Consider the following 8,473-nt stretch of genomic DNA (forward strand, 5'->3'; position numbering starts at 1 on the left):
AATATGTACTTTTGAAGTTGTCCTAGGGATTTTCATATGAGAGACATACCATTCTAAAAAAAAATAATAATAATTTTCTCATTCCCATCTGCTGTCAGTTCAATGGATGTTTCCTTGTAAGCTTCACCATAGTTTCTCTGCGATGCAAATTTTCAATTCTAGAAATGGGGCATCTCTACTGCAGCACAGAGTAAGTTCTGAAAGTTCTGCACCAGTGTCAGGTGCAGGAGCAGGCCACACAGCTTTCTTTAACCCTCTCATTAGCCAAAGACTTGGTTACATTATTGTTAGGAAGCCTGGGCAAGATCTAATGTGCAACATTGATGATGTTCAATCATCATTAATCAAATTATTGATTTTTTTTGATAAAATTAGCTCTGAAGTACCAGTTTGTTACTAACTCCTCAATGCTCAGAAGCTGTCTCAAAGATTAACTGCTGTTTTTCCACAAAAAAAAATCAAATTTTTTCTCAATAATGTGATTTCCTTAGAATATGTAATGATGTCATGTTGGAAGTGACATTACTGAAACTCTTAGAACTAGGAGCAACAGCACAATTTATACATCTGCATATGGAACTGAGAAATAGCCATCCCTTTGGTTAATTAGAATTTAATTACTGTGTCACTTCATTAAAGACTTTTTAAATAGTTTAATTTTCTTTTTATTGTAACTTCAAGGCATTTAAAAGGTATTACAGTTTAGTGGTTTGCATTCGTCAGCTTCCCCAGAGAAACTACAGCAGAACATACGTAATGGTATGAAAGACCAAAAGGCTGCTGGACGTCTCTCACTTCACATCACACAGCAATAGGTAATTGAAAGCTAAAAGTATGATTTCAGCTGCTGCTGGCTAATAGCTGAGGCTTAAGAAACTAGCTGTGCCTGAGAAGTATAATCCACCCCTCGAAATATTTTGGAGGGAAGCAGGGAAGGTGCTGGCTGGTCCTGCTCACCAAGTGAGCGCAGTCCTCCTCCCACCATGCAACAGCACTTCCCAGCAAATGCCCAGGGGCACCGGTGGTAACAGGAAGCAGGACTTGCCTCTAATGCCCTTGTTTTAGAATGGGCAAAGCTGCCAGAAGAGTCATTCATTGATAGTCTATATGCTCCCTGAAGAAATAAGGCAGCAGTACACTTTGCAGTTATGTGGTGCTGTAGTAAGAGGAAGAGGATGACTCTACTTTGCCCTTATATACGGACATAACATTCAAAAGTAATATGCAGGTGGGATTAGAATATTGATTACTTCATTTCTTGTTGGTAATAGCTTTTAGTCTGAAATGTGTATTTGTAGATCTGCTTTAAAATAAATATCTGTTACATCCACTTATAGAAGTCCTTTGATGCATATAAAATCAACTATGTTCAGTCACATTTAATGCATTCTCGCAAAGTGTTCACAGAGAATGTTCACCAAAATAGTAAATGCATACCTAGTTTGCAAAACATAAAATGAATGATTTGGGTTGTTTGTCTGCAATAGTAAGTTCAAAAGGGAAGATCCTGGCTGAGAATTATTACTGCTTCTTCTCCTGGTAACAGAGATTTGTCGAGAAAATGACCCAAACAAAACTTCAGAAATCCAGAGAATCTAAAATCTTGCCTGTTAATCTGGCCACTTCAGTGTGGGGAGGCAAATTTACAAAGTGTTGGAGGAAATCCTTCTTTGCTCATATCTCCCAGGACTTCAGAGTTCTCTTTTTTTAAATAGTCTGTAGATGCTTCAGTCTCATGTGATATGTTCTTTACCATGGTATCTCAGACAGAAAACATCAAGGTCAGTGCAGGTTTCAGTCATATACAGGAAGTCTTTTCAGGGCCAAGATATGAAAATATTTCTGTTTTAGAATTGAAAGAGTATAAATTGCTTAAAGGATAGTAGCAGACAAAATGTAAGAAAAGATGGAACAGGAAATTTGAATTGCAGACCTTAATAGCACAAAAGGAACTGAAGGTCTGTGAAGACTCCTCACATTACTGTGTTATGTGGAGGCTTCAGAAGAAGGTCAGGCATATGCACTACCCTGACAGCTCTTGGTGGAAAAACTGATTTGTGTGCACGAAGTGAATGTTTAGAATAACCTAAACGATTACTTTGAAGAAGTTTCAGACCTAATGAAAATATTCAACTGATTCTTCTGGATGTTCCACTTCCAGAAGACATGCAAGCAAGTAGTCCAGCATTACCATAAGGGAGAGAACAATTGCAGGAAAAATCTAGACCCAATGTTTTAGAGAATCAAACATTTAAGTGACTTTCTAGATAACAAAACTAAAGCCTAATATTCGTAAAGCTTTAACTAAAGATTGTAACAGATACTTCTTCATAACTGTGTTTTTACCTCTCATTCAAGTAACTATTACAAGGTGATTGTAGATTATAAGTTTAGAAATGAATGACATTTTTCTTTCTTTCTTTGTCTTAAAACAAATAAACAGAAACAATGACAAAAACAAAACAAACAAACAAACAAAAACATAAGATATTAAAAAATCCCATAAAGGGCCTGGATTTCATTGGCTTTATAAAGTACCTTAGTGCCAGAAGTGACCTCTGATGATCCAGTGTAAGGATATTTGACAAACATTAGGCAAAAACTTTCTAACAATAAAATCTAAGAGTCCGTGGAATAGTCATCCAAGGAAAAGAGCAATGCTTGATGGTAAAACTAGATAAAGCAACAGGAAACAGCAGGAACATGCTATTGTGCACAACAGAGTAATACAGTACAGCAAAGAAGTGACTCACTTGTTATTTCTTTCCTCCCCTAAAATCTATAATTCTGTGATATTGTTGTTTACGGGTAGCTTAACAGCTCTGCTGATGATATCAATTAGGTAGCGGAACACCAGTGACTGTGTAGAAAACGGATAGAGAAGTTTTGTCACATTTAAGGTCAGAATGGAAGGCTTATGCAGACTGGAGTGGGGTGAGGATTTTCATCCAAATTCATTTTGGGAGCTAAGGAAATTCTGAATAAACAGGCCATCACCAGGTGCTAAAAGCCTCAGTTGGAAAAGAAAAGGGTCTCCAATGCACGTCAAAGCTCAGAAGAGCACTAGGCAGAAATAAGAGCCATGCCCAAGTGTTAGAGGTATCAGAAGAAGTTATTGTTCCTGTTTTGGTTCAATTGCAGAAGAGTTCTCTGCTGCTTCTCATGTATTTCTGTGCTTGCATATTCCTGCTAATCTTCTCTTCTGCTGAGAATAGAATATTTCTATCTCCTTTTGCTATTCTATAGAACTGAAACAATAACATCAGCAAAACTATATATAATAAAGATAAAAAGAAATTTATTGCTTTGGAAACAGGGAGAACAGAGAGGTAAAAGACCATGGAAAGAAATAAACTTACAATGCAGAATGGCTAGAATGGCTAGAAGTGTCAATTTACTTTTAACTGAACAGTAAAAGTTGTTTTGTTGCAGGAACAAGAAAATTGCATTGGGACTAAAATAGTACCAGTTGGTTTAAGTCTGTTGTTAATGGCTGGAAGGGTAGCTACAAAGAAACTGGTGACAAAGGCACACTTGTTCTGTTGAGTGTTGCAGCTGTCTGTATGACAATGTACTTTCCATATTAGTCCAAATGAATAGAAACCTATTTTCTAAGCAAATGGAAATTGAAAGTGAGAAAAAAGAGAAACAGTAACTGATCTTGATGCCATTGAGCTTTACAAAAATTAATTTATCCTTTGTTGTAAATTCTTTTATCGTGGGAATCTTTATCAACTGCAACACTATGTTTGCAGCAATGTCCTGAGGCAATAGCATAAGAACTTCACTCAGTGCCACAGCAAATGCTCAGCTCAGATTGTACAGGGGCAATCAATTCAAAGCACAAACAATAACATTTAAACAAATAATAAAAAATGAACCAAAACAAAGTAACTATTTAATTAAAAGGCAACCTCCTGAGAGATGAAGGGCCTAAGGAGGGAGGGAGAGCCCCACAGCAAATCTTCAGCAGGAAGACTTGTGTAAGGAAAAACAGATGAAGAGAAAATTTGCTTTTGGAGGAAAATGGATTTCTTTTTTTAACATAATGTGTTGAATCAAGTTTTAAAAGCTACAGGTCAAATAAAATACATGGTAAAAACTGATTTGGTAGATTATCTGCAAAGGATCATTCAGCTCAGATTACTGTTCTTGAAACTAATGCAGAACTGGTTACCAGTACAATCAAATCTACCTTCTCCCAACAGTAAATGTCCTTTTAGGAAAAGCATATTAATTTTAACGAATAGATATTTTTGTCATTGCTTTGAATGGATGCAAAATAAAACCCTAAATTTGCGTTCTTGGCAGGGAGAATGGGAGAAGGGCTGCATAATGAATGAAATTCTTATCTCTAGGGATGATTCCAGCAGCTCAGCCTCGATTTGTCGAACGAAAAATGTCTCCGATCTTTTACCATCCTCAGTCAGAAAGATATTGTTGCAGCTTACTCAGTATTTTTTACTGCTCTTTGGTTGGGTAGCAATTTTTGGGCACCAAGGCTAGTTGATCTAATATTTTTGACACGCTCTAAACCCACTCCTACTATGTACAAGTAAATAATGAAGATCACAAGTCATGGACTTCTCTGGAGAGGCCACTCAGCCAGGCTGATCTGACCGCTCTGGGTTGAAAGTCCCATTAAGAGTGAATTAGATACCACTCCTGCATGCACTAACATTTAATTTCAGTTAGGTCCAGGAGAAAGGTGCTTATCACTTCAGATCAAATAACCCTAAGGACAGTGTCCAACATTGTGGGGGATTTCAACTAACTGCTGTGAAAGCTACACAGCAGGCTGTAAGCAATGCAGGAAACTCCCGGAGCGTGTTAAGGATAACTTCCTGGCCTAGGTACTAGAGAAACCAACCAGAGGAGAAGTATTACTGGACCTGGTGCTCACCAGTCTGGATGAACTCATAAAGAGATGAAGATTGCAGGCTGTCTGGGCTGCAGTGATCACATGCTGCTTGAGTTCATGTTCTTGAGGAATATGGGCCTGGCAAAGAGCAAAGTCAGGACCCTGAAATTTAGAGCAGTGAATTTTCAGATGTTTAAAGACCTAGTGGATTAGATCCCCTGGGACACTGTAGGGACAGAGGAACTGATCAGAGCTGTCAACTCTTTAAGGATACTTTTCTTAAAGCATGAGAGCTTTTTGTCCCTATGTGTAAGAAATCAAGCAGAAAAGGTAGGAAACCAACATGGCTGAGCAAGGACCTGCTGGTCAAACTGAGGAGTAAAATCTCCATTTTTAGGATGGTTTAAGATGCACATAATTATAGTGTTTGATAGCCTAGGGCATAGAGTATTTTGCAGAAGAGAAAAATTATGTTTTTTTTTGTTTTTTTTTTTTTTTTTTTTTTTTTTTTTCTGACAGAACAAAAGTACAGAACTTGAATTTACAGCAGTTTTTACCCACAGGCAAAGAGTATGGTTTTCTTCAGCCCATTGTTTGGAGCTACAATGACTCAATTATTTTTCCTGTGCTGCTACTGGGCTTAGATCTCTCCACAGCACTGTTAACTAATTCTTGAGCTATACTTCAGCAGTTTTACTTCTTGTGAAATAGATGAATAATAACTGTAATTATGTGGTATGAAGTAACTTGAGAGTAAGCTTCTTCCTGGCCCATAGCACATGAATCTTAACTTGGATTGTAGATTTTTTTATGGTTTCCTATCCCAGAAACAAGTGCATTGATGTCAGGTTTTTAGAAGCAAACAGTCCTGTTTAGAAGTACCACTCAGTACTTCTGCTGAAGGAGTGGACTATCATGTTGCTTTTTAGCAGTAGTAGAAGCTTTACCCAGAATCATGAGCAGTGGTCTTACTATATAAATGTTAGTTACAGTACAATAAAGCACCTGTTTTTTTGTTTGTTTGTTTGTTTTTTTTCATCGTATGTTTTGTTGATCTGTATGTCTTTGGCAAAATATTTTCAGTTCCATTTTGTTTACAGGGAAACGGATAAGGATGCTTAATGAGCTGCAAACCGTGACACACTGGGTAAAAAACAAAGCCAGAGAAGGAAGCATGAGACTTTCCACATCTCATGATCCATTTGTCTTCTTCTAATATATTTTTTTACCCTAACATTAATAAGGTTTTTGGTAAATTCTAATTACAAACTAAGAGATTAAGTTCAAGCACTATACTTAAAAACAGGAAGACTGTAAATCCCATTCTGTTGTATCCTATGGTATCTGAACTAGCACTACAAGTTTTCCTTACTGACTAAAAGAAAAGAATCTTACTGAAACTGTCATTGAGCAACATTTTAGGAAAAAAAAAAGTGATTACTTGAATGTCACAAATCTAGTATAACAAAAGCCTTTAAAAAACAGGCTTTATTGCTCTAGCTATTTTTGATCTTGCTTGAGAATACAGCACATCTATCACTAGTCAACATGAAAATACTGTGCTGAGATAGAGTCCAACAAGGGAACACACCATTTTGTTACGTTTTACCTTACTCTGACTACTCTCCAGATTTATGTCCCAATTACCAGAGCTGCAAATGAGAACATAGAAGCATTTTATGACCAATTCACGGAGTGATTGACAAAAGCATTGGAATGGTGTAGGCATAGTTACAAGTGACCTTAATATAAACTTTGGTACTTGATGCATTATTAAAAGCTGTTCCACCAATATATCTTGATTTTATATAAGGTCAGGGATTTTGGGTGCTTTCTAATTACAATGGATTGAGCTCGATGGGTAATCCATTTAACTTTAAGACTTCTCATTCAAAACACAATCTGAACCTAATAACCTCCATTTAATCCAGAAGTTCTGTCCTAACTTTCCTGTCTTTAATGTTTTCAGCTCTTTCCATCCATCTTAGAGTCATCTGTGTGTACTAAGGGAAGTGTAATCAATGCACTGATGCGGCCTTCTGAATTTGGGACTACACCATAGCTAAGCTCTTGCTGTAGAGGATATTCAGCATGATTATAAGCTAAGGATGAAATGGAATATGAGTAATTTGAATACTGAGGAATGTGTTCCTACAGCAAACATGTCCCTTCAGATTAGTACATTCAGCTTCTAACAACCTATGCAAATATCGCAGAATCTTCATATGCCTGGCCTCTGGCAACCTATGCTTTTCTGTTTCATTTTGCATTGTGCTGATCTGGTAACACTGCCCAGCAGCATATCAGAAAAGACACACCTTTTGAATAACATATCTGAAAACAAAGGTCAGGATCAGGTATGTTCCTGAAACATCTTTGGATCTAAGAAATATAAATTTCTACTTTAATATCACTACTGGGCTTATAATTTAATCAGTACATAATTCATAATTTTATATTTCAAATTTATGATTTAAAGATCATTTTCCCTTCAAACCATGGACTGTAATCTTTATCCATAGTTTATTTTTTGGACTTTTTACTACATTCTCTGTCTACACAAAGTTTCATTTCATGTTTGTGCCACTAAAGTATCAAAGACCCATTAAGATTTGTTGTAATTCCCCCCCCCACCCCCCTTCATAAAATTCTTAGAATCATTTGGTAACCTATCCTAGAAAAAACAGAGTATTTCAGCCTTCTTATCATCACCTGTAGGCTTTCAGGTCTCACGTGTATATGTAGAATGGAAAATGACAGTCAATTACACACACAAAAATGAGACTGAAAATCCCTAACACTGCAAAAGGCTGAGAGATGTACAGTCCTGTATTCCATTGAATTATTTACACCAACCTAATTAGCTGATGTAATTACATCAACTATGAATGGAATCAAAGTCCATAGGATTCTTACGCAACCTTCAATTTTTAGTCCATCTGAGGATTTTCAGTGACAAAGAGCAATCACCAAAGCTAGCTTTAGGACTGCAGTGTTCCACTATTAGCTTGACCCATCAACACTGTCTGTTTACATGAACCCTGGTCTAGGACAATATATTACCCAAATCACCAGTATTCCTGACAGTGAAAAAGAGAAAGTCCTTGAGTACTTTGTCTTACCATCTGGGCTGTATTCTTCAGATGCAGTCAAAACTGGAAGAACATTGATTACAAGCTGAATTAACTCCCTAAAACTGCTCTTCAGAAAGTACGTTCAGGTCTATTTCTGAGCTGGTATAGAGATGAGGTAATCCTTTCGATGTAAGTAGTGCTAAATCTGTATATACCAGACCTGAATCTAAGAGTTCTGGCTTAGTCTATAACCTTTCTATATTTACCACTTCTACGAAATAATTCTACAGTCATTTTACCTCATTAGTGTGTGGTATCTTTCCTATAATACAGAACTCTATCATCAAAGAGTTAGCATTAATTCTTATGGAAAGTAATTTTTCTCAGGAACACAAACCATATTTGAACGTTTGTATTTTTCGTATTTTTAAGAAGTTACATTGTAATTGCAAAATTTTCATTGATGAGTAGAAGAGTCAGGCATGCACTGGCACGTCATCTTGTTGCCTTTCTGAAGTCTCACTTTCTTCAGATTCTA

Source organism: Cygnus olor, chromosome 2 (assembly GCF_009769625.2).
Source record: "Cygnus olor isolate bCygOlo1 chromosome 2, bCygOlo1.pri.v2, whole genome shotgun sequence".
NCBI classification, from domain to species: Eukaryota; Metazoa; Chordata; class Aves; order Anseriformes; family Anatidae; genus Cygnus; species Cygnus olor.